The following is a 27466-nucleotide window of genomic DNA, read 5'->3' on the forward strand; positions in this document are numbered from 1 at the left end:
AAGATGTGGCGGAAATTGGAAATCCACACGGTCACGGGGAGAACGTATAAACTCCTTAGAGAATATTGAGTATATTGAAGGCAGAGGTTGGTAAATTCTTGAAGGGTTATGGGAAGAAGGCAGGAGATTGGGGCTGAGAGGGAAAAATGGATCAGCCATGATGAAATGGTAGAGCAGACTCAATGGGCCAAATGGCCTAATTCTGCTCCTATATCCTATGGTCTTATGGACATTGGTGGGAATTGAACCCGAGTAGGTAATCACTGGTACCTATAAAGTGACGGCACTAACCACTACACTATCATTACCATACCAGGCCAGACAAATGTAATAGAATTTTCTTGTCTACACATAGACTTCTTTAAAGTGAAGTGGGACATTCACAGCTCAGATCTGAAAGAGGGAGGAATGTTTGAACAGGCAGGGCTTACAACCACTGAATTTTATAAGAGAGAGTGGGGATATCATTGAAACAATTTCCTAAGGGATCCTGACAGGTTGGATTTGGAGAAGATGTTTCCATTTGAGGGAAAATCTTAATCCTGGGGTTACTGTTTAAAAATAAAAGGTCACCTATTTAGAACAGAGATGAAGAAAAAGCTTTCCTCTCAGAGTACTGTGAGTTTTTGGAAGAGCAGTGGAAGTGATGCCTTGGAATATTTTCTAATGGTGGGTAGATTCTTAAACAAGGAGGTGAAAAGTTGCTGTGACAGACAGGAATACAGAGTTGAGTTTGCATTATAAAACATAGATGTTGTGCCAAGACAATTAAACTAGTAATTAAGCATCTAAACCCTTCTGTGCACACAGGGTGGAGTGATTGCATAGTGGTTAGCACAACACTACTCAGTAAGATGACCTGGATTTAAATCCTGCCGCTGCCTACAAGGAGTTTGTACAAGTACGGTGGGACACAGGAGCAGCTCGGTACTGCAGCAGTTCGTGTAACACTGTACAGCGCCAACCCTAAGGAAGGGGTCTGATTCCTGCCGGTACCTATCTGGAGTCTATACATTCTCTTGGTGACGCATGGATTTCCTCCAGGTGCTCCAGTTTCCTCCCAGAATCCAAAGACGTACCGGTTGGTAGGTTAATTGGTCATTGTAAATTGTCCTGTGATTAGGCTGGGATTATATTGCGTGTTGCTGGGTGGCGTGGCTCAAAAGGCTGGAAGGGCCCATTCCATGCTGTATCTCGATAATAAATACAGATCCATTTCTAAATGTGCCTCCGGCCCTACTTGCCTCCACTGCTGCACTTGGCAGGACATTCCAGGCACACACCACACTCCGCGTAAAAAAATTGGCCCAAAATCTCCTTTGAAATGAACCGCTCCCACTTTAATGGCCTGCTCTCCAGTATTCAGCACTTCAACCCTGGGAAAAAGATAACAGCTGTCTATTCTATCAATGCCCCTCATAACCTTTTAAAATTCTATTTGGACAACACATACAAAATGCTGAAGGAACTCAGCAGGCCAGGCAGCGTCTCTGGAGAAGAGTGAACAGTCGACATTTCGGGCCGAGGCCCTTCATCGGGAAAATTCTATTAGGTCTACCCCAACCCTCTGCTGCTTCAGAGAAAACAACCCAAATTCATTTTCTTGCAGGGATTTACATGAAGGTAAAGAAATACAGTCAAATATGTGAAAAGTTACACAAACAAAGACCGACAAAAGACCAATGTGCAAAAGAAGACAAACTGCGCAAAAAAAATAAAAACAACAGGAATTCTGCAGATGCTGGAAATTCAAGCAACACACATCAAAGTTGCTGGTGAACACAGCAGGCCAGGCAGCATCTCTAGGAAGAGATACACTCGACGTTTCAGGCCGAGACCTTTCGCCATGACGAAGGGTCTCGGCCTGAAACGTCGACTGTACCTCTTCCTAGAGATGCTGCCTGGCCTGCTGCGTTCACCAAAAAAAAATATTGAGAACATGAGTTGTAGAGTCCTCGAAAGTGAGTCTGTGGGCTGTGCAATCAAGTCAGAGCCGTGGAGAGTGGATTTATCCGTGCCGGATCAAGAGCCTGCCGGTTGCAGGGTGAGAATTGCTCCTGAACCCGGTGGTGTGGGACCCAAGGCTTCTGTGGGACCAACGGTAATAATGAGAAGAGAGAATGGCCTGGATATGGGGCTCCTTGATAATGGATGCTGCTCGCTTCTGCTCACTCTCCAAAGTCTCCACACCCTTCCTATAAACGGATGACCAGAAACGAATGCAATGCACAAGATGCAGCCTAACCAGAGTTTTCTAAAGTCTTATCATACTTAATGGTAGAAGAGGCTTGAGGGGGCGAGGTCTGACTCTCGCTCCCGGTGTACTGCTCGGGTGACGGGGTGGAGATACGCCTCTACCAAACGAGGTATGAGACATTCCCTCCCTCCTCTATCCTACAGGTCACCCTTGGGCAAGGTGTAGGACCTGCTTAGCCCCCTGATCAGGGTCACCATGGGAGCAGGTGGCAGATAGTTGTATGAGCAGCCGGTGTATATCACAAGTCCTAGTAGCGCGACCACTGACGCCAGGCAGACAATCTCTGAAGAGTATTGATAATGGCTGGGGTCACCCGTCTTGTAAAGACACTGACCAGAAGGCGGAAATGGCAAGCCACTTCTGTCGAAAAATTTGCCAAGAACAATCATGGTCATGGGACCATGATCGCCCGTGTCATATGACACGACACATAATGATGATGATGAATGTGCTGCTAAATTGGCAGTGCTACCTGCTTGATCCAAGGATTGGACAGAGCAGGAAATGAAAGGAGAAAGTGTCACACTGGTGAAGTGAGCTTGTAGAGGGAGTGAGGTTTTATTCAAATTCTAGCTGCGCTACACCAGATCTGGGAGCATCAGCAGTACTGAAATTAAATCGCACTGAAATGAAATAATGCTGATTCAGGCTTGCAAAAACGGATAACACTCAGCTTCCCAATGCTAACAGTAAGTTCTTAATAATGGAAATCCAAATAACTTATTTCAGTTTTATATTAATATCCGACTCAGTAAGTATTTTAACACACAAATTACTACTGCAATATTAATGAACAAACACTTTATATGTCCAAGAAACCATTTTTCGGTCTTTGCCACTGTAATCCAGTTCCAAACGCTATCACCTGCTAAAATTGCAGATAATGCTTCATTTATATACATCTGGCATTCACCTATTAATGCCACCGAGTATCATTTTGGCTCAGTTAGTGGAAAGCTCTCCTCTGCATCAGATAGGTACTGGTTTAAGGCTTACTTCAGGATCCAAGCATGTAATCCATGATTTGCTGCAGTACTGAGGGAGTTCTTCCTGTGCCCTGCTCAATGGCATTGTCCATAGCTCACTTGGTGAGATCCTAACCTTTTGGTTGAAGGTCATGGGTTCAGGTACCACTTCAGGGGCTTAAGACTGACCCACAACATGTTAGTGCAGGATATGCAAGTGTCAGAGTTGTTCTCACTTGAATCAGAAGTTAGCATCTGCCTCATCTGAAATCGCAGGTGGATATACTGTAATAGATTCCAAGATGGAGTCGGGGTTCTCCTGGGTATCTTGGCAAATATCTCAACCTTTAACATCCTTCCTGGAAGGAAAATAGTCGTCCTTACTCTGATAAGGCCCACATATGATTAGAGCTATACGGCCCAGCTATCCACTCGGTTCAAGAATGCTCAGGGATGGAAGGTAAATGCTGGCTCCTCCAATGGTATCACCGATCCCTAGAAAAATTAAATCACTGCACGTCTGCTACTATATTATAATGGTGGCTGCCAGTAGCATGGCAGGTAGCATAATGTTTCACATCACCAACAATCGGGGCTCATTTCCCAGCTTCTGACTGTAAGGAGTTTGTACTTTCTCCCCGTGATTGTTAACCCTAACCCTAATCCTAATGCCTGGGGTTCCTTCTAGTGCTCCAGTTTCCATGCACTTCACAAAAAAAAGACAAGCACAGGTTAGAGTTTTTAAATTGTGGACAAGCTACGTTGGTGCCAAAGCCACGGCAACACTCACAGGCTGCCTCCAGGACATCCTGAGACTGTGTTAGTCACTGACGCAAACAATTCATTTCACTGTACATTGCAATATTTCATTGCCATTCTCTGTAAACTCCAGAGGAATGCTGCGCATGCAAATCCTAGGAGATCAGCAGTTTCTGAGATATTCAACCCACTCTGTCTGGCATCAACAATCATTCCTCTGTCAAAGTGACTTAGATCACATTTCTTCCCCATTCTGATGTTTGGTCTGAACCTCTTGACCGTGTCTAGCTGCTTTTATAGATTGAGTTGCTGCCGGGTGATTGGTTGACTAGAGTAAGCACACAGGCATATCTAACAAAGTGGTGACTGAGTGTATGTCGACCTTTAACTTCCTTTGTGGAAGGAAATTTGGCATCTTTACTCTGATAAGGGTCACATGTGCCTCTAGAGCTACTGCAAATGAAATGACCCAGCAAGCCACTTCAAGGGTGCTCAGGGATGGAAGATAAATGCTGGCTTGCCCAGTGATGACACAGCACATTAAAAACAAAATCGCTGAGTGTACGCTGGTGAATTACAATGGAGGCTACCAGTAGCACGGCAGATACAGTGCCAATGATCAGAAGATTGGGATTCAGTTCCTGCCTCTGTACATAGAAACATAGAAACAGAGAAAACCCACAGCACAATACAGGCCCTTCGGCCCACAAAGCTGTGCCGAACATGTCCCTACCTTAGAACTACCTATGCTTTACTCATATCCCTCTATTCTTCTAAGCTCCATGTAGTCATCCAGGAGTCTTTTAAAAGACCCTATCATATCCGCCTCCACCACCGTCGCTGGCAGCCCATTCCACACACTCACCACTCTCTATGTAAAAAACTTACCCCTGACATCTCCTCTGTACCTACTTCCAAGCACCTTAAAACTGTGCCCTCTCGTGCTAGCCATTTCAGCCCTGGGAAAAAGCATCTGATTATCCACACGATCAATGCCTCTCATTATCTTGTACACCTCTGTCAGGTCACCTCTCATCCTCCGTCACTCCAAGGAGAAAAAGCTGAGTTCACTCAACCTATTCTCATAAGGCATGCTCCCCAATCCAGGCAACATCCTTGTAAATCTCCTCTGCACCCTTTCTATGGTTTCCATGTCCTTCCTGTAGTGAGGCAACCAGAACTGAGCACAGTACTCCAAGTGGGGTCTGACCAGAGTCATATATAGCTGCAACATTACCTCTCAGCTCTTAAACTCAATCCCACAATTGATGAAGGCCAATGCACCATATGCCTTCTTAACCACAGAGTCAACCTGTATAGCAGCTTTGAGTGTCCTATGGACTCGGACCCCAAGATCCCTCTGATCTTCCACACTGCCAGGAGTCTTACCATTAGTACTATATTCTGCCATCATATTTGACCTACTGAAATGAACCACTTCATACTTATCTGGGTTGAACTCCATCTGCCACTCCTCAGCTCAGTTTTGCATCCTATCAATGTCCCGTTGTAACCTATGACAGCCCTCCACACTATCCACAACACCTCCAACCTTTGTGTCATCAGCAAATTTACTAACCCATCCCTCCACTTCCTCATCCAGGTCACTTATAAAAATCACAAAGAGTAAGGGTCCCAGAACAGATCCCTGAGGCACACCACTGGTCACCGGCCTCCATGCAGAATATGACCCGTCTAAAACCACTCTCTGCCCTCTGTGGCCAAGCCAGTTCTGGACCCACAAAGCAATGCCCCCTTGGATCCCATGCCTCCTTACTTTCTCAGTAAGCCTTGCATGGGGTACCTTATCAAATGCCTTGCTGAAATCCATATACACTACATCTACTGCTCTACCTTCATCAATGTGCTTAGTCACATCTTCAAAAAGTTGAATAAGGCTCATAAGGCACAACCTGCCTTTGACAAAGCCATGTTGACTATTCCTTATCATATTATGCCTCTCCAAATGTTTATAAATTCTGCCTCTCAGGATCTTCTCCATCAACTTACCAACCTCTGAAGTGAGACTCACTGGTCTATAATTTCCTGGGCTATCCCTACTCCCTTTCTTGAATAAGGGAACAACATCCACAATCCTCCAATCCTCCAGAACCTCTCCTGTCCTCATTGATGATGCAAAGATCATCGCCAGGGGCTCAGCAATCTCCTCCCTTGCTTCCCACAGTAGCCTGGGGTACATGTCATTCGGTCCCGGAGACTTATCCAACTTGATGTTTTCCACAAGCTCCAACACATCCTCTTCCTTAATATCTACATGCTCAAGTGTTTCAGTCCACTGCAAGTCATCCCTACTGTCTCCAAGATCCTTTTCCGTAGTGGATACTGAAGCAAAGTATTCATTAAGTACCTCCACTATTTCCTCTGGTTCCATACACACTTTTCCACTGTCACACTTGTATGGTCCTATTCTCTCACGTTTTATTCTCTTGCTCTTCACATACTTGTAGAATGCCTTGGGGTTTTCCTTAATCCTGTCCGCCAAGGCCTTCTCATGGCCCCTTCTGGCTCTCCTAATTTCATTCTTAAGCTCCTTTCTGCTAGCCTTATAATCTTCTAGATTCATATCATTACCTAGTTTTTTGAACCTTTCATACGCTCTTCTTTTCTTCTTGACTAGATTTACAACAGCCTTTGTGCACCACGGATCTTGTACCCTACCATCCCTTCCATGTCTCATTGGAACGTACCTACTCAGAACCCCACGAAATATCCCTTAAACATTTGCCGTATTTCTTCAGTACGTTTCCCTGAGAACATCTGCTTCCAATTTATGCTTCCAAGTTCCTGCCCGATAGCCTCATAGTTCCCCTTACTCCAATTAAACATTTCCCTAACTTGTCTGTTCCTATCTCTCTCCAATACTATGGTAAAGGAGATAGAATTGTGATCACTATCTCCAAAATGCTCCCCCACTGAGAGACCTGACACCTGACCAGGTTCATTTCCCAATACTAGATCAGGCCTCTCCTCTTGTAGGCTTATCTACGTATTGTGTCAAGAAACCTTCCTGAACACACCTAACAAACTCCACCCCATTTAAACCCCTCAGTCTAGGGAGATGCCAATCAATATTTGGGCAATCAAAAGATTCTCCCTGTGACCATAGGGGTTTCCACATAGTGCTCTGGCTTCCTCCCACATTACAAAAGAAAGTGCAAAGGTTAGAGTTAGCAAGTTGTGCTTATACTACGCTGGTGCCAGAAGCACGGAGACGCTTGTGGGCTGCCCCAACCAAATCTTCGGACCGTGTTTAATTGTTGACACAAACCTCGCATTTCACTGTGTGTTTCAATGTACGTGTGGCAACTAAAGCTAATCTTTAAAAACGCTTTAAATTTCAAAAACCATTTACTCTAAGTTTGCAAATGAATGATAACCGATAATCACGTAAGGAGACTAACTTGCTCTGAAAAAATGACTTTAACATTCTGCATTTACACATTATAATCTTTTACAAATAAACAACACACATAAACGCCGGAGGAAGACATCAGGTCAGGCAGCCTTAATGTAAAGAATAAACTGTCAAAGTTTCGGGCTGAGACCCTTCTTCAGGATTGAGAAGAAAGGGGAAAGGTGCCGGAATAAAAAGGTGGGGGCAGGGGAAGGAGGCTAGCTGGAAGGTGCTAGGTGAAGCCAAGAGGTTGGGAAAGGTCAAGAGCTGGAGAAGAAAGAATCTGCTAGGAAAGGAGAGTGGACCACAGGAGAAAGTGAAGGAGGAGAGATCCAAGGGGAAGATGTAGGCAGGTGAGAAGAAGTAAACGGTCAGAGTGGGCAATAGAGGAGGTAGAGGTGGACTGTGTTCACCAGAAGGAAAAATCAATGTTCATGCCATCAGGTTAGAGGATACCCAGACAGAATATAAAGTGTTGCTCCTCCACCTGGAGTGTGGCCTCAGGTCTAAGAAACAAACACTTTATGTCTTTTTGGAATCTGCTGAACATGAAGGAGAAGTGAGTGTCATTTCCATTCACAATCCTGCCTTCTTGTTAGAGGTGTACAAGATGATAAGAGGCAAAGACTGAGTGGACAAGAGACATTTTCCCAGAGTGGCATGAAGAGGCATAATTATAGAATGCTTAGAGGAATGTATTGGGGGATGTCAGAGATAGGTTTTATTACATGGAGAGTGGTGAGTGCACGGAACGCACTGTCAGGAGTGGTACTAGAGGCACGTACATTTGGGACATTTAAAAGCTCTAAGATAAGCACATGGATGAAGGAAAAATGGAGGGTTATGTGGGGGGTAGGAAGGGTTAGATTGATCTTGGAGGAAGTTTGTAGGTCAGATTCATTCACTATGGGGCTTGGGCTTTTAGCTTTGGAGCAAAGAGGCAGACTTGATCGAGCTGTATAAGATAATGAAGCATAGATACAGTGGACAGCCAGTGCCTTTTTCCCAAGGTGAAAATGGCTAATACAAAAGAGTGATTGGAGAAAAGTACTGGGAGGATTTCAACGGTAGGTTTTTTTTACACGGAGAGTAGTGAGTGCGTGGAACGCTCTGCCATGGGTGGTGGTAGAGACAGGTACATAAGGGATATTTAAGAAACTCTTAGATAGGCACATGGATAATAGAAAAATGGAGAGTATGTGGGAGGGATGGGGTAGATTGATCTCAGAGTAGGTTAAAAGGGTCAGTATAACATCACGGGCTGAAGGGTCTGATCTGTTGCTGTACTGTTCTATGTTTTATGTTCTGTCAAGACACCCAAACTCTCATCACCTTACTCCTGTGTGATCTTGCTGTGCTCCGCCAATTGACTGGAACGTTGGGCCCTAATAGTGACGGGATCAACACTTCAAAAAGCTGTTTGGGACATGTTCGAGAAGGTGAAAGGGGTTTATATAAACACAAGTATACCCTCCCCTTACAATAAGGACCTTCCACGTTTTTTTTTGTTTTACTGAAATTAAAGCTAAATAAAAAAAGGTGAAATTAAAGACATGACCAAGATTCACTCAATTAGCAAAACAGAAGTTTAACTATATTCACTGGTGACAAGGGTCACTGAGTGCACAGACCCTAATTTAACCACGAAAATGCTTTGATATTTGATGAGCCTTGGGAGGAACAGTCACTATCACTGGTGAATCCTGAGCTGGTTACTTGAATTTACACTTTGTCATGTGCTTTCTCCTGGTCCTCAACATCTGCCAGCACTTTGCTCAGTGACCATGAGTTAAGACAGCAAGTGACACTCCTTGTGACCCATATATTGTATCACAGCCCATAAAACATAGGAACAGAATTATGCCATTCAGCCTATTGATTCTGCTCCATCATTCCATTCTGGCTGTTTTATTATCCTTCTCAACCCCATCCTCCTGCCTTCTCCCCGTAGCCTTTGACGCCCTTAAGCAATGTACAGATTCACCACCCTCTAGCTACATAATTTCTCCTCATCTCTGTTCTAAAAGGACATCCTTGAAATCTAAAGCTGTGTCCTCTGGTCCTAGACTCCCCCACTGTAAGAAACATTCTCTCCATACCCTCTCTAATCAGGAATTGATTAGTCCACCTAATCAGTTCCTGACCTCTCCTCTGAAGCCACCCATAAGCACTTGTCACCCAGCAAACCGGTACATGTAGTGCTTCTGTAGGGAAATTTCCTGAGGTTAATTCACTGGAGCTAGTTTTAATGCCCTTAATAATTCAAATTAAGACAAATTGTTGATTTTTTTTGTGACTCAGTTCCACGTTAGCCAATGTACCTCCTGGTACAGATTGTATTGCTTTTCTTCAGTATTGAACACTCTAATATAATCTACTGACTGCATTAATAATAGATAATTATTCATCAATAAAATATATAATGGTTTCTACATTAATAAATCCTCTAACGGGAACACAACCTTGTCATTTGGGTTTGGAGGCTTGCGTGCCTCAGTGACCTGGAGAGATATGTTGGCTAGAGTCAGGGCCTTATGCTTTGGCGAACAGCCAAAGGGTAGAGGACAGACTAAGAGTGGTCCACTGGTCCTCTAGGTTCGGGGGTCCAGCTCCCAGCTAACAACACTGAATGGTAAAAAAATTAGTTACAGAAACAGCAATATTCTGTCAGTATGGACAGACAGAATTGGAGGACCTTCATTGTTGTCCTGAGTGCCAGCGGTATAACGGGCAGTAAGTAAGTACATTAATAAATATACTATATTTTTCCAATGTTATAACATTGACTTTGTTAAATAACTTCAATTGCTGGGAAGATATTGAGGTGCCTAAACTGTTAAAATGGGTTTGAAATGCCTCGGAATTTAATGACATAACAATGCCTTTTTTAAAAGAAGTGTCCTGAAGTTGAAAACAAATATTTGGTATTGAACTTGGTTTATTTTTGTCACATGTGCCGTGATGCCTGTCTTGCACACTGCTCATACAGATCAGATCATTACACAGTGCATTGAGTCAGAGTAAGGTGAAACAGTAACAATGCAAAGTAAAGCGTGAAAGCTACTGAGAAAGTATATCAAAGTACGTTTAATATCAGAGTAGGTATACAGTACTCAACCTGAAATTCATCCCCTTCACAAACATCCACGAAACAAAGAAACCCCACAGAACGATACAAACACCGAAGCCCCAAAGCCCCTCGTTCCCCTCCCTTTGCACAAGCAGCAGCAATAGAATCGACAACCACCCCCCCCACCCCACATATTTACCTGCATATTATTTACGCAGGTAAATGATAAAGTGCACATTCGTAATGACATAGATTGTGATTAGATTTTTATCATACAAATGGTCTGTTTAAGAGTCTGATAACGGTGGGATAGCAGCTGTCCTTGAACCTGGTGTTAGGTGCTTTCAGGCTTTCGGATCTTCTGCCCGATGGGACAGGGAAGAAGAAGGAATGTGGGAGATGCTTTCAATGGTGCATCAATAAAAATGGGTAAGGGTATGACAAATTTCTTTTACCTCCTGAAGAAGTAGAGACTTTTTGGCCGTGACGTTGATGTGGTTCGACCAGGATGGTGTTCACGCCTAGGATCATGAAGCACGCAAGCCTCTCAATCTCAACATTGTGGATGTAGACAGGAGCATCTGTATTACCCTCCTTTCTGGTCAATGTGCAGCTCTTTTGAGGGAAAGGTTGCTGTCATGATACCATGTCAATAAGTTCCCTACCTCCGTCCTGAACTCTGACTCATCACCGTTTGAGATACAGCCTACTACAATGCAAACTTGCACACGGAGTTAAGCAGAATCTGGCTATTATGTCGTGAGTGTACAGAGAGTAGAGTAGAGGTCAGAGAATGAGGCTAGTCTGGCGGAGGTGTTGCTGCCTAGCCTTACTGATTGCAGTCTGTTAGTAAGGAAGTTTCCAGTTGCAGGAGACAGTGACTCCCAAGATCTGGAATTTGGTGAAGAGTTTGAAGGAAAAACTGCTGTCAATAAACAATAGTCTGACTTAGGTGTCCTTATTATCCGGTTGTTCCAGATAAGAGTGCAGGGACAAGGGGAGTGGCGTTCACCATAGACCCGTTACAGCAGCAGGCAAAACGCAGTGGATCAAGATTGTCTGAAAGGCTGGAGTTGATGCATGTCATGACCAGCTTCCCAAACCACTTCACGATGGTAGATGTCAGAGCCACTGAGGCATATGATCCTGTTTTTCTTGCGGACCTGGATGATCGCTTTATGGAGGTCGCATCATGTCATGATTCAGGGTCAGCTGATTCAAATGCTGCAGTCTTGGGAGAATGTAGGAAATGTCACAGCGAATCTGTACACGGGAAGGTCCTACTATCGTGAGCTAAAGGACCTGGACCATTCTACAACAGCCAGACAACCTGCGCTTCATGGTGTTGACCGAGAGATAAACATTGGAGGAATGAATAAGAGCAGAAGTCTCTTCCTCTTTAAAATAATAAATGGGGATCAGAATTAGGCCATTTGACACATAGAGTCTGCTCCACCATTCCATCATGGCTGATTTGTCATCCCTCTCAACCCCAGCCTTCTGCCTTCTCCCCGTAACGTTTGACGCCCTTAATAATCAAGAAACTATCAACCTCCACTTTAAATATACCCAAAGACTTGGCCTCCACACCCATCCATAGCACACCCGTCCACAACCCTCAGGCTGAAAAAGTTCTTCCTCGTTTCTGTTCTAAAGAGACCCCTTCTACTCTAAGGCTGTGTCCTCTGGTCCTAGACTCCCCCTACTATAGGAAACTTCCTCTCCATGTCCACCCTATCTAGGCCTTCCAATAATCAACAGGTTTCAATGGCATCTCCCCTCATTTTTCTAAATTCCAGAAAGTACAGACACAGAGCCATCAAACAATCCTTGTAAACTTTGGGTTGGTCCACACATGGAGAATTGCGAATAGTTCTCGTTGCCTCACTATGCGAATGATGTGGAAGCTTTAGAGAAGGCACAGAGGTGATTTACAGGGATTCTGCCTGGATTAGAGAGCAAGTTTTATGAGGATAGGTTGAGTGATCTCGGGCCTTTCTCTATAGAGTGAAGGAGGATGAGAGATGACCTGATAAAGGTGTACAAGATGATAAGAGACATAGATAGAGTGGATGGCCACAGACCATCTTCCAGGCTAATACGAGGTAATTGGAGGAAAGTATAAGTGGGGTATCAGAGGTAAGTTTTTTACATAGAGAGTGGTGGGTCCATGGAATGCCCTGTTAGGGGTGGTGGTAGAAGCAGATACATTAGAACATTTAAGAAACTAGTAGATAGGCACATGGATGATAAATAAATATATATTGTATATGGGAGGGAAGGGTTGGATTAATCTTAGGGTAGGTTAAAATGTCGGCCCAACATTGTGGGCTGAAGGGCCGGTAATTAGCTGTAGTGCTCTATGTTCCATAGTCAGAGCACCCAGAGGAAACCCACAAAATCACTGGGACGTCATGAAAACTCCACATAGACAGTACCAGAGGTCAAGACTGAATGTGGGTCACAGAGCTGTGAGACAGGAACTCCACCTGCTGTGCCTCTGTGCAGCCAGAAACACATTTGCCTCCGCGTTGACTTCGAAGCGGTCCTCAATGTTCATGTGTGATTTGCAAGTTCCTGGCACTCTCGAATTCAACACTGTGGAGTAAGTGCGTCCGGTTGAGAGACAGGATCTCGGCATATGAACAACCTCTTCAGGGAGAAGAAGCTGAAATTGGTTTGGTGTGAGTGGAGACAACCTGGCTGCTGGAATGTTGCTGGACACCAAATCGGAAAGATGGTACTGATACAGTTCTGGTTGGCCAGCTACAGGAAGGAAATCATTAAACTGGAGAGGATAAAAAAGGATTTACTGGGACTGGAGGCCATTTGGTTAGCTGGATGCGCTGGGACTTTTTCCTTAGTGCACTGGAGGCTGAGGACAAACTTTATAGAGGTTTATAAAATCATGAGGGGCACAGATAAACAGACAAAGTTTCCCCCAGCATAGTTGAGTCCAGAATTTAGGGTGTTAATATAAGATTATAAGAATATAAGATATAAAGTGGGAGGGGACTTTTTCACATAGAAAGTGGTCAATGCTGGAATGAGTTGCCAGAGGAAGTGATAGATGCAGGTAAAATTGTGACGTTTAAATGGCATTTAGACAGATATGTGGATAGGAAAGGTTTATAAGACCTTAAGACATGGGAGAAAAATTAGGCCATTCGGCCTATTCTGCCTGCTCTGCCATTCTATCATGGCTGATTTATTATCCCTCTCAACCCCATTCTCCTGCCTTCTCCCTGTAAAGTTAGACAACGTTACTAATCAAGAACCTATCAACCTCTGCTTTAAGAATACTTAAATGACTTGGCCTGCAAAGCCACCTGTGGCAATGAATTCCACAGACTCGCCATCCTCTGGCTAAAGAAATTCCTTCTCATCTCTGTTCTAAAGGGATGCCTTTCTATTCTGAGGCTGTGCCCTCTGGTCTGAGACTCCCCCACTATAGGAAACATCCTCTCCACATTCTCTGTCTAGGTACTTCAATATTCAATAGGTTTCAATGAAATTCCACTCCCACCCCCATTCTTCTAAACTCCAGTGAGTACAGGCGCAGAGCTATCAAACACTCTTCATTTGTGTAGCTTTTCATTCCCGGGATCGTTCTCGAGTCGTGAATCCCCTTTGGATCCTCTCCAATGTCAGCACATCCTTTCTCAGATAGAGGACCAAAAATGCTCACAGCGTTCCAAGTGCAGTCTCGCCAATGCCTTATAAAGACGCAGTGTACAGGGCCAAATGACTGGAAATGGGACCAGATCAGGAAATTTGGTTAGTATGGACAAGCTGGGCTGAAGGGCCTGTCTCTGAGCTGTAAAGCTCTCCAACTCTATGTTGAGAAAAAAAATCCAGCAGAAAAAATTGCAAAGCTGAGGGAAAAACCACCCACAGTAAAGCAATGAAAGTTGGAAATACACAGAGGTCATAATTCAAGGATTGCCAAATCATTGAGGGTTGTAGCTTTCAAATCGTCCAGGACTGAGGATCTTGGGGTGGAGGAAGGACGTCACTGCAGCACAGCTAGCAGAGCTCTCACAGCTCCAGAGATCTAAGTTCAATCTTAACCTTGGGTGCTGACTATGTTGAGACTACACACTCTCCTTGTGACCCAGGGTGATCCAGTTTCAACCCATGTCCAAAAGATGCAGGTTGATACATTAATTGGCGACTGTCTATTGTTTCTAGTCTATGGGTGAGTGGTGGAATCAAGATGAAGTTCATGGGGAAATAATAGTAATAGAATTAGTATACATTAGTGTAAAATGAGTGTTTGATTTTCATCATGGTCTTAGTAGACTGAAGAGTGTGTTTACCTGTTGTATGACTCTATTTAGAGCATCTTTGGAATAACAATACAGAAGTAAAAATGTGTTTTGAAACCAATAGGTTCTCTCCATGCTTCTCCTACCCAACCATAAATCCTAGAGAAGTTGCATAAAGCAATTAGGATGTAGGGAAGATGCATCAAAGACAAATATGAAATAGGGGTTAAAAAAGGACACATTTACTAGGTTTTATCGAACATAGCCGGTGGTGTAGTGGCATCAGCACTGGACTTTGAGGAGGATGGACCCAAGTTTGAATCCGGCCGGGTCCCAACCTGGGCAGCAGCAGTATCTGCACGGAGTAAAGTCCTGGCAATCTACTTCTGTATCTCGCCGCGAAAATCCTGTGGGCAACTACACTATCCATATGGTCGCCATGAGTCAACGCGATTCATTGGCACTCAATAACAACATGGAACATAGAACACAGAGCAATACAGCACAGTGTGGGCCCTTTGGTCCACTCTATTTTGTTGAAGTTCTAACCTACTCCAAGATTTATTTATTTTATTTCATTTACTTAGAGTTATGGTGTGGAACAGACCCTTCCTGTCCAACAGGCCACACCGCCCAGCAACCCATCTATTTAATACTAGCAGAATCACAGGATAATTTACAATGACTAACTCACCTGCTAACCAGTACATCCTTGGACTGTGGGGGAAACCAGAGTACCAGAAGGAAACCCGTACGGTTCATGGGGAGTACGTACAAACTTCTTACGGAATTCTGAACACTGGGATACTCCCAGCTGTAATAGCATCACATTATGCTACGCTGGCGTCCTTTCCTCATCAATCTAGCCCTTCTCTCCCACATTGCTCTCCAGCAAGGCCATAGGACCATAAGATACAGGACCAGAATTTGGCTATTTGGTCCATCGAGTCTGCTCTGTCATTTCATCATGGCTGATCCGGTTTTTCTCTCAGACACAATCTCCTGCCTTCTCCCTGTATCCCTTCATACCTGACCAATCGAGAATCTATCAACTTCTGTCTTAAAAACATATAAAGACTTGGCCTCCACAGCTGCCTGTGGCAAAGAATTGCACAGATTCACTACTCTCTGGCAAAACAAGTTTCTCCTCATCTCCATTCTAAAAGGACACCCCTTTATTCTGCAGCTGTGTCCTCTGGTCTTAGACTCTCCCACCATAAGAAACATCTTCTCCACATCGATTCTATCAAGACATTTCACCATTCAATAAGTTTCAATGAGCTCACCTTCATTCTTCTGAATTCTAGTGAATACAGGCCCAGAGCCATCAGACATTCTTCATATGACAAGCTATTCAACCCTGGAATCATTTTTGTGAACCTCCTTTGAACCCTCTCCAGTTTCAGCACATCCTTCCTAAGATAAGGGGCCCAAAACTGCTCACAATACTCCAAGTGAGGCCTCACCAGTGCTTTGTAAAGTTTCAACATTACATCCTTGATTTATATTCTAGTCCTCTTGAAATGAATGCTAACTTTTCATTTGTCTTCTTAATCACAGACTCAACCTGCAAATTTACATTTACGGAATCCTGCACAAGGACTCCCAAGTCCCTTTGCACCTCAGTTTTTTTGTATTTTCTCTCCATTTAGAAAATAGTTAACCCTTTCATTTCTTCTACCAAAGTGCATGACCATACTCTTCCCAATGCTGTTTTCCATCTGCCATTTCTTTGTCCATTCTCCAAACTTGTCTAAGTCCTTCTGTAGCCTCTCTACTTTCTCAAAACTACCTGCCCCTCCACCTGTCTTCATTTCATCTGCAAACTTTGCAACAAAGCTATCTATTCCATCATTCAAATTATTGATATATATTGTAAAAAAGAATCGTTCCCTAAACAGACCCCTGTGGAATACCACTAGTCACCGGCAGCTAGTCTGACTCTTCTGATTCTTTGCTTTATCCACTGCCTTGTTGCTGGGGGAAAAGTTCTATTCAATGCAGGTTGGCACTCCCATTGTATCCTGGATAATGGATGACATGACTGGCAGACCACAGCTTGTGTGGCTTCAGAGCTGTGTGTCAGACAGGGCTATAAGCAGAACTGGGACCCCACAGGGGACTGTATTGGCTCCCACTGTATACCTCAGACTTGAGATACAACATTGAGTTATGTCATCTGCAGAAGTTCTCTGATGACTCAGCAATAGTTGAGCGTATAAAGGGAGGATGGGAGGGCGAATACAGGGCCCTGGTGGAGGACTTTGTCAAATGGTGCAAGCTGAATCATCTGCAGCTCAACATCAATAAGACAAAGGAGATGGTGATGGACTTTAGGAAGACCAAGCCTGCACTGCTCCCTGTTCCTATTGATGGTGAGGATGTGGATGTGGTTAGGACCTACATGTACCTGGGGGTGCACCTGGATGACAGACTTGAGTGGAACACCAGCACAGAGGCTGTGCACAGGAAGGACCAGAGTCGCCTCTGCTTCCTGAGGAGACTGAGGTCCTTTGGGGTGTGCAGGTCTCTCCTTCACATAATCTACCAGTCTGTTGTCGCCAGTACAATCTTCTATGTGGTGGTACGCTGGGGCAATGGCATCAACACAGGTGATGCCAACAGGCTCAATATACTGATTAGAAAAGATGGCTCTGTTATAGGAATTAAATTGGACACACTGGAGGCTGTGGTAGAACAAAGGACCTTACAGAAAATCCTGGCATTTCTGAACAATGTTTCTCACCCTCTGCATGCCACCTTGGCTGAACAGAGGAGCACTTTTAGTAATAGACTAAGACAACTGTGCTGCTCCAAAGAGGTCATTCTTGCCCTTGGCCATTAGGCTCTATAACAAGTCAACCTATAGCTGGGGAAGTGATGACCCCCTCCAGTTAGACTGTTTGAGGTAACTCATTTTTTATTCTTTCTTACCTTCTCTTCTAATATTTGCATATCTGTGCACTTGTAATGTTACTGTGACACTGTAATTTCCTTTGGAATCAATAAAGTATCTATCTATCCATGTTAGAATCTTTTCTGTAATACCATAGGCCCGAAGCGTGTTAAGCAACCTCATGTGTGACACCTTGTCAAATGCTTATGAAAACCCAAGTACACAACATCAACCAATTCTCCTTCGTCTATGCTTCTTGTTACTTCCTGAAAGAATTCCAACAATTTCCCTGAGGAAATCATGCTGACTATGGCCTATTTTATCATGTTCCCTGAGACCTCATCCTTAATAATCAACAGCAGCATCTTCCCAACTACTGAGGTCAGACTAACTGGCCTATTGTTTCCTTCCTTCTGCCTCTTTCCCTTCTTGAAGAGTGGAGTGACATTTGCAATTTTCCAGTCTTCCAGAACCATTCCAGAATCTAGTCATTCTTGAAAGATCATTACTAATGCCTCCATAATCTCTTCAGCTACCTCTTTCAGAACTCTGGGGAGTATACCATCTGGTCCAGGTGATGTTCTACCTTCAGACCTTTCAGCTTCCCAAGAACCTTCTCTCAAGTTATGGTAATTTCATACACTTCATGCCCCCGACACCTGGAACTTCCACCATACTGTCAGTGTCTTCCACAGTGATGCAAAATACTGATTCAGTTTGTCTGCTATTTCATTGTCCCCCATTACTACCTCTTCAGCATCATTTTCCAACAGTCTTATATCCACTCATTTCTCTTTTACACTTTATATACCTGAAGAAACCTTTGGTATCCTCTTTAATATTATCGGCTTGCTTATTTTCGCATTCTATCTTTAGCTTCTAAATGACTTTTTAGTTGCCTTCTGTTGTTTTTTAAAAACTTCCCAGTCCTCTAACTTCCCATGAATCTTTTCTCTATTATATACCCTCTCATTGGCTTTTATTTTGGCTTTGACTTCTCTTGTTAGCCATGGTTATGTCATCTTTCCTTTAGAATACTTCTTCCTCTTTGGGATGCATATATCCCGTGCCTTCTGAATTGCTTCCAGAGATGCTGTTCTTTTTGAAACTATTCTGGCCACCGCCTCTCTCATGCCTCTGTAATTCCCTTCACTTCACTGTAATACTGATACTTCTGACTTTAGCTTCTCCTTCTCAATTTTCTAGGTGAATTCAATCATATTCTGATCAATTTTCCCTAAGGGTTCTTTTACCTTAAGCTCTTTAATCAATTCTAGTTCATTGCACAACACACAATCCAGACTAGCTGATGCCCTAGGGGGCTCAACCACAAGTTGCTCTAAAAAGCCGTCTCATAGGCACTCTAGAAATTCTCCCTCCTGTAACCCAGCATCAAGCTGATTTTCCCAATCTACTTGCATATTGATGTCCCCCATAACTATTGTAACACTGCTTTTTTGCATCCATTTTCTATCTCCCGTTGTAATTTGTAGGGCACATCATTTGGGGGTCTGTATACAACTCCCATCAGGGTCTTTTTACCCATGCAGTTCCTTAGCTCTATCCACAACAATTCAACACCTTCCAACCCTATGTCACCTCTTTCTAATGATTCGATTTCATTTTTTACCAACAGAGCAATGCCACCCCTCTGCCTTCCTGCCTATCCTTTCGATACAATGTGTGTCCTTGGACATTAAACTCCCAGCTATAATCTTTCTGCCACGATTCCGTGATGCTTACAACATCATACTGCCAATCTGTAAGTTCATCTACCTTATTCCGTATACTACACACATTCAGATACAACACCTTCAGTCCTGTATTCACCCTTTTTGATTATGTCACACCATGCTCAATCTTTTGATTCCTAACTTTGAGGTCTATCCAACATCTGCCTCCAAGTCCTCTCCATTAACTGTTCTGACACTCTGGTTCCCATTCCCTTGCAATTCTGTTTAAACCCCACTGTGCAGCATTAGCAAACCTTCCCGCTAGGATATTAGTCCCCCTCCAGTTCATGTGCAAACTGTCCCTTCTCTACAGGTCCCATTTTCCCTGGAAGAGAGGCCAATCATCCAAAAATCTTATGCCCTCTATCCTACACCAACTCCTTAGCCACATTTTAAACAGTATAATCTTCCTAGTTCCAGCCTACCCAGCACGTGGCATGGGTAGCAACCCTGAGATCACAACCCTGGAGGTCCTGCTCTTTAACTTAGCACCTAACTCCCTGAATTCCCTCTGCAGAACCTCATCACTCCTCATACCCCTGTCATTGGTACCTACATGGACCACGACTTCTGGCTGTTCACCCTCCCACTTAAGAATGCCGTGGACTTGATCTAAGATACCTCGGACCTTGGCACCCCAGAAGCAACATACAATCCGAGAATCCTGTTCTCACCCACAGAACCTCAGTCTTCCCCTAATTAACGAATCTCCTATTACCACAGCGTGCCTCTTCTCCCTTACGTTCTGAGTCCAGAGGGGTAGACTCTGTGCCAGAGACCTGACCACTGTGACTTTCCTTTGTTAAGTCACCCCCGACAGTATCCAAAGTGATATACCTGTTGTTGAGGGGGATGGCCACAGGGATACTCTGCACTGGCTCTTTAACCCCTTTCCCCTTTCTGACTGTCACCCAGTCTCCTGTGTCCTGCACCATGGGTGTCACTGCCTCTCTTTATATCCTATCTACCACCCCCTCAGCCTCTCAAATGATCCCGAGTGCATCCAACTCAACCTGGTTTGTTAGAAGCTGTGGCTGGATGCTCTTCTCGCAGTTGCAGTTATCAGGGATACTGGAGGTCTCCCTGCCTTCCCAGATCCGCAAGAGGAGCATTCAACTATCTTGCCTGTCATTTCTACCCAACTGAGCAGATACAAAGAAGAGAAGGAAAAAGCTTGAGCTTTTCTTTTCTTTCTCTGAGTGAAGCCTCTCTTCGCTGGCCTCGAAGAGCTAAAGCCTTAAGATCGCCACTCAGGCTCTGTCCACCCAGACAGTGTATGCCCCGCCTTCCTTTAATTTGCTGTCACTAATTAATCCCAAATGCCACTAATTAATCCCAAGTGCCACTAATTAATCCATATGCCTATCTAAAATGTCTTAAATGCCCCTAATGTATTTGCCCCTACCACTACCCCCTGGAAGGATGTTTCATGCACCCACCATCCTCTGTGTTATAAACCTACCTCTACATCTACCTCTCAACCCCAGGGAATTTCACATCCATTGCCTATTATTTTCCATCTCTTGGGTAGAGAATAATGGATTGTGATGGACAATTTTCCATTGTTACATAGACATTGCTATGTGGCTAGAACCAATCCATTGGCCTTCTTACATCCTTCCTATCAGCATAATCTTTCAGTTCTTCCTCCCATATTCTTTACGTTGGAAGTATCTTGACTGGTTGCATCATAGTCTGGTACGACAATTGAAATGTACATGCAGTACAAAGTTACAGAGAGTAGCGGACTCTGCCCAAACATCACAGGTGCGACCCTTTGTTAATATCTACAGGAGGCACTGCCTCAGGAACGCAACATCTGTCATCAAAGATCCCCACCATCCAGACCACACCATCTTTGCACAACGACCACCAGGCAGGAGGTACACGCCACCAGGTTCAAGAACAGCTTCTTCCCTTCAATCAGTCAGTTCCTGAAACAACTGGCACAACCCTAATCACTGCAGTTTAGCAACACTATGACCACTTTGATCACTTTGCACTAAAGTGAACTCTGTTATTTTCGTTCTAATTGCATTTCTTGTAAGTAATGAGTGCAATTTATGTTTAATGTATGTTTTCCTTGCGCATGCTGCTTATCTGATGCGATGTGCCTGTGATGCTACAGTAAGTCAGCCTTTCATTGCACCTGTGCGTAAAAGCACTTATGCATATGACAATAAACTCGACTTTGACTTTGACTTTGATTCACAGGAAGTGCACGGTGTTAGCGATGCTAGCGTTCATTACAATGAACTCATCTACGAATTCACTTTCAAAGGCTCTCCAGCTCCTGTTCTCAGTATTATTTATTTACATATTTATTTTCATTTGCACACTTAGGCTCCTTTTGCACATTGGTTGCTTGTCAGTCCTTCTACTGTATTTCTTTATTTTCACAATATGTCACATGGTGACATATACGTGCTTTGATAATAAATTTACTTTGATTTCATTGTCCATACTTAGAATTATCCACATAAATCTAGGTCATATTGGATAAAGGTGGTAGAATGCCTACCTGAAGGACATAAGTTAACAGCTGGTTCTTTTACAACAGTTTGTTACCTCCATTATTACTGGTACTGAGACTAACTTTATGAAAAATAACTACAGGTCTTGTTTACCCTTGCAGGAGACAAGGCACTGCAATGAAAGCATGTTCCGTTAATATTTATTTATTTATTGGGATAATCTGGACTGTGGGAGGAAACCCAAGGGGTCATGGGGAGAACATATAAACTCCTTAGAGGCAGCAGTGGGAATCCACCGTTACCTTGAATTCACTTTAAATAGACCATAAAACATAGGAGCAGAAGTAGGCCATTCGGCCCATCGAGTCTGCTCCACCATTCCCTCCTGGCTGAGTTATTATCCCCGCCCCCAACACTATTCTTCTGCTTTTCTCTGTAACCTTTGACGCTAACTGAAAAAAATAACAGATTCCTATCATACATCCAAAAAGTAATTGGGATTCAGCATTCCCTGTGCAGCTTGTGGCGAGCCTATCTTTGAAATACATTTTATTTATTGCACGATGCTGGCAATTTTACTGCCCCCTGATGTGCAGTGAAATCAAAAATGATAATTGACTGTATTATATTATTATCTGACAGCTGTATCACTTTCCATACCCTACTCTAAATCCCTCCCTCCCCTCACAGGCAACGGGAAAGGATCTGACCAATTGGTTAGGAATTGTTGAATAGGTAAACCCACATTTTTTGTTAAATAGGATCATATGATGATATAATTACACTCCCTAGTATATTTTGACAGATCAAGACAATTCCCTGCTCAGTTCCATGGGATTATCTGTTTTTTTAAAATCAGCATTGTGGGAATAGCACATTATAATTCCACCCAATTTTCTATGGAAAAGAAAATCAGTGGCCCTGGCAGTAACAGATGTATTATTAGCTCAGATTCAAAGTTCAAAAGTTCAAAGGTCAAAGTAAAATTATTATGAAATTATATATTTGAGATCATATATTACCCTGAGATTAATTTTATTGTAGGCAGAACAGAGCAAAGAAAATACAACAAAATCAATGTCCACACATACAAAAACTGACAATCAATGCGCAAATACAGAAAATAATAATAACAATACTTATTAAATAAATAAATAATGCTGAGTTACACAGTAGAGTCTTTGATAGGGAGTCCATATGATGTGGAATCAGTTCAGTGTTGAGGTGAGTGATGTTATCCATGCTGGTTCGGGAGCCTGATGGTTGAAGGGTAATAACTGCTCCTGAACCTGGTGGTGTGGGACCTAAGGCTCTTGTACCTTCTGCCCAATGACAACAGCAAGAAGAGAGCATGGCCTGGATTTGTACAGTAGAGAATCTGCACAATAATTGTAGTGAACGGTTACCAAAGAATATCTCAACATGGAGAGCTCTAGAGAAGTTAGTTCAAAGCCTCATTATACCACTCAGTCCTGTACAGGGAAAGATGCCATCACATTGAGCCAAGAGGTATATCTGTACCTTCAAGAGTCCTTCTCACACTACTTGGGCTTCAGTAAAGGGATTAAAGATTTTCTTTCGATCCCAACCTCATCGTTCTTCCTGGTTAGGATTTCAGAACCTTGCCAACCAACTCGGACAAATGTTTCTTCTATTGCTAAGCAGAAAACAAGGTGAAGTGGGCAGTAACACAAGAGATTCTGAAGGTGCTGGGAATGCAGAGCAACACTCACAAAATTCTGAAGGAACTGAGCAGATCAGGCAACAACTATGGAGGGGAATAAACAGGTGATGTCTTGGGCTGAGACTGGAAAGTAAGGGGGAGAATCCAGAATAGAAAGTGGGGAGGGGGGAAGAGAAAGATAAGCTGGTATATGGTAGGTGAGGCAGGTGAGGGGAAAGGTGGGTGAGTGGAGGAGGGGTGGATGAAGTGAGAAGCTGGGAGGTGATAAGATCAATGGCTGAAGAAGAAGGAGTTTGATAGGAAAGGACAGTGGACCGTGGGAGAAAGAGAAGGAGGAGGGAGGTGGTGGCCAGGTGAGGAGAGAGGAAGGGGTAGGAAGGAAGCCAGAAAGAGGAATGGGAAAGAGCTATGAGAGAGATGGAGGAATTACCGGAAGTTAGAAATCAGATGTTCATGTGGTCAGATTGGAGGCATAAGAGCATGCATACGTGGTCAAGATGCTCAGTTGTTGTTCAGACTAAACATCAGAATGATGAAGAAATGGTATCTAAGTGACTTTGACAGTGGAATGATTGTTGGTGCCAGATGGGGTGGTTTGAATATCTTAGAAACTGCTGATCTCCTGGGATTTTCATGCACAAGTCATTAGAGTTTACAGAGAATGGTGCGAAAAAACATCCAGTGACAGTTCTGTGGGCAAAAACGACTCATTAATGAGAGAGAGAGAGAGCAGAGGAAAATGTCCAGACTGGTTCAAGATGAGAGGAAGACGACAGTAACTCAGATAACCTTGCGTTACAGCCGTGGTGTGCAGAAAAGCATCTCTGAAAGCACAACACTTTGTACCTGGAAGTGAATGGGCTACAGAGGCAGCAGACCACCATGTACCTAGTAACGTGGTCACTGAGTGTATCATAACAACTGCGCAAACACTCGGACAAAAAGACACGAGAGAACGCCAAGGCTGGAATCTCGAACAAACAATCTGCCGGAGGGGCTTGTGAGACTTGGTGCAGGGTTACATTCCAAAACATCAACAGATGCTGCTGGGCACGCCGATTGCTACTTGCTCAAAGGGATGCTGCGGGTTCAAAACAGCACCTTAACAGGGGGAGATTTGGAGGAATTTGAAGAGTAAGTTTTAATGATTGAAGACTCTGGGCGGTGTGGTTTGGGCAAATCAAGCGGAGCTTGGACATTGTCATCATGATCGTGTAGCTGCTTCTAAACTCTGAATCAGAATCGGAATCAGGCTTAATATTCCCGGCATATGTCGTGAAATTTGTTGTTTTGCAGCAGCAGTGCATTGCAATACAGATTAGTAAAAGCTGCAAATTACAATACGTACATACATTTAAAAAAGAAAATTAAATTAAATAAGTGGTGGAAAAATAGACATAAGAAGCATGCAAAACATGGTATCTGGGGAATAGTGAAGCGTTTTGAGCCAGAACCATGCATCACCCAACGATAACACCCAGAGGTATCAGCTACATGTGTCAGTTTCGCTGATCTACCAGTCATTGTATCACCAACACTTCCATTTATTAGTTAACATTGCCTTTCTGGATACATTGCAAAGGTTGACTAAACGCCATTGCTTTGCCTCTAACTGTGCTGAAGATGAAATGATGGGAAATCGAGAGCAATGAAAATATTTGGCGAGGGTAGGGGTAAAGAAGAAAGGAACTTGCGGAAAGGGAGAAGGAAAGTAAAGGAGGAAATCTGTGACCCAGGACAATACCTGCATTTCAATCTCTCACCTCTCCTATTACTGCGGTATCAAATGAGATACGGTAACAAATGTCCTGTTCCTTAAACAGCATGTCCCTCGCAGCCAGCACTAAAAACCCTGCTTCACCGGGGAGGGAGGGAGGGCGATCTTTGCTAAATCACATCGGCCAAGCTGCCCCATTTGAAGCATTCCCTCCAGCACCCTCAACCCACATGACGGCCCACACTATGATACCCCTGGGAGATCCAGCTTAGTGACATTTCAGGAGAGGCAAGATTATCCCTAACCATTTTCACCAATGTAGGGTTGTTGCCAAATTGATGTTATATTGGCTTTCTAAATTGGCCAGCTAAGCCCTGCTCACCAAAGAAGTTGAAACAATGTGGTTATCAAAGGAATTAAAAGCTTAACCCTGGCTGTAAAAATATATATAACTATGTGGGCAGAACAGAAAGCCTTTTCTCACATGGATTGTTTGAATATTTATGAATCCATATTTAAAGATTTTGTTACACTGGGGAAGTGGCGGTGATTCCAATATTGGAACCAGGGCTCTAATCAATGTGGCTTTAAGAATATCATGGATCTTGCCTCTTGCTGGCTGTTAGTAGCGCCAGTCACTACACGGCTCTCCAGCCACTTTCCATAGAGCTGATCCCTTCAAATCTGTATTATCTGGATATTTTAAGTTGCAGGGCCTCGGTACACGACCTGGTCTAAAGAGAGGTAAAACACACCCGTGCACAACACGCGCGCGCGCTCACACACACACACACTCACACACACACACACACACGCATACACACACACACACACACACACACACATACGCACGCACACACAATGTACTGATTCTAAATGTAAACTGTGAAGTAACATATCAAAGCAACACATCAGTTTGAAAATACAAAAAGGCTTTCCCCGATCCGCTCAAATCTCTTCCCTGAGGCTATTTATATCAGGAAAAGGGCATTATATAATATATATTTAGAACGCTGCGTTTTATACAAGCAATGCTCTTGGGTTGAAGACCAATGGATGGAAGCCATTTATTTAATTATTTTCCCGAATGTGTGCAAAGGTTTTGAGAAAGGTTTACCAGTATCTTACCCTGTCACATCCTGGAGACCCCCGCGAGTGGCTCCCGTAGCTGGGTTGGTGAGACTGTCGGCGGGTGGAGGGCTTCCCGTTGATGAGCGCAATCGGTGGAAGTCGGTCAGTCGCTCTCTCTCTCTCTCTCTCTCTCTCTCTCTCTCGCTCTCTCCTCTCTCCCTCCTCTCTCCCTCTCTCTCTCTCTTTTTTCTCTCTCTCTTTTCTCTCTCTCTAGCGGATTTGCCTTACACCCGGGCCGCTGCCTCTCTTACTCAGGAACAAGAAGTGGAATAAAATGCTAGCGTCATCACCACCGGAGTGTTGAGATGATCAATCCAGCAGAGATCCAAACAGAATTGTCTTATCAATTGCACCCCCCCCACACACACACACACACACACACACAACACACACACAACACACACACACAACACACACACAACACACACACACACACACACACACACGCGCGCGCACACACACGTACAATGACATTTATTTACATAATGTAAATAAATAACAGCGGCAGGGGGAAATAAGCACAGAGTCAAACTAACCAACAAAAAATGCAAATGCAAAAAAATAAGCCAGGAGTCTCCCTCCACTCCTCCCCACCCCCTCTCGCAACCAAATGAGAGAGATTTCCTTGCACTCGGGAAAGACACGATGCAGTCACACTGGAGGGTAGGAGCTAGCCAACGTGCTGAAATCTTCAGCGGTAGAAGTAAACCCCTCGCTGCAGAACAGCCGAAAACACGGGCTTATACAGTACTGCTCTAGATAATTAAATCCGCGCGTTTTAATTAAGCATGGTCCGAGTTTATTTACACGCCTCAGTTTCTGTACATATGTATTATGCTCCTGCGAGGGTTTTTACACAGTAAAACTCAGCTGCCTGAAAAAGGAATCTGCAGAACCCTCTATTCCCCTCCATATGTGTTTTAATTATTTGAGGAGGAAACTACCCACTCCCTGTTGTATTTATTCACACATACCTTCACCTGTCGGATTAACGGCAGTCTACGAGCAAAAACAATTCTAATGTCAGTGACTACTTACTGTAGTTTATGTGTTGTGTGCCAGTATACACGGTTGGCCCAATTGAATGCAATACAGTA

General features: G+C 43.8%; 1 protein-coding gene across 3 annotated transcripts in view; it reads right to left on the reverse strand.

Annotated features, from left to right (window-relative positions):
- tmem266 (transmembrane protein 266) overlaps positions 1 to 26726 on the reverse strand; it is a 206545-nt gene extending 179819 nt beyond the window's left edge. For all 3 annotated transcript variants that reach the window (XM_063070459.1, XM_063070458.1, XM_063070457.1), the window contains exon 1: positions 26367 to 26726. The gene's annotated coding sequence lies outside the window, so the exon portion shown is untranslated. The remainder of the gene's footprint in view (positions 1 to 26366) is intronic.
- Positions 26727 to 27466: the final 740 nt, after the last annotated feature.

The sequence above is a fragment of the Mobula hypostoma genome, chromosome 18 (genome assembly GCF_963921235.1).
Source record: "Mobula hypostoma chromosome 18, sMobHyp1.1, whole genome shotgun sequence".
NCBI lineage: Eukaryota > Metazoa > Chordata > Chondrichthyes > Myliobatiformes > Myliobatidae > Mobula > Mobula hypostoma.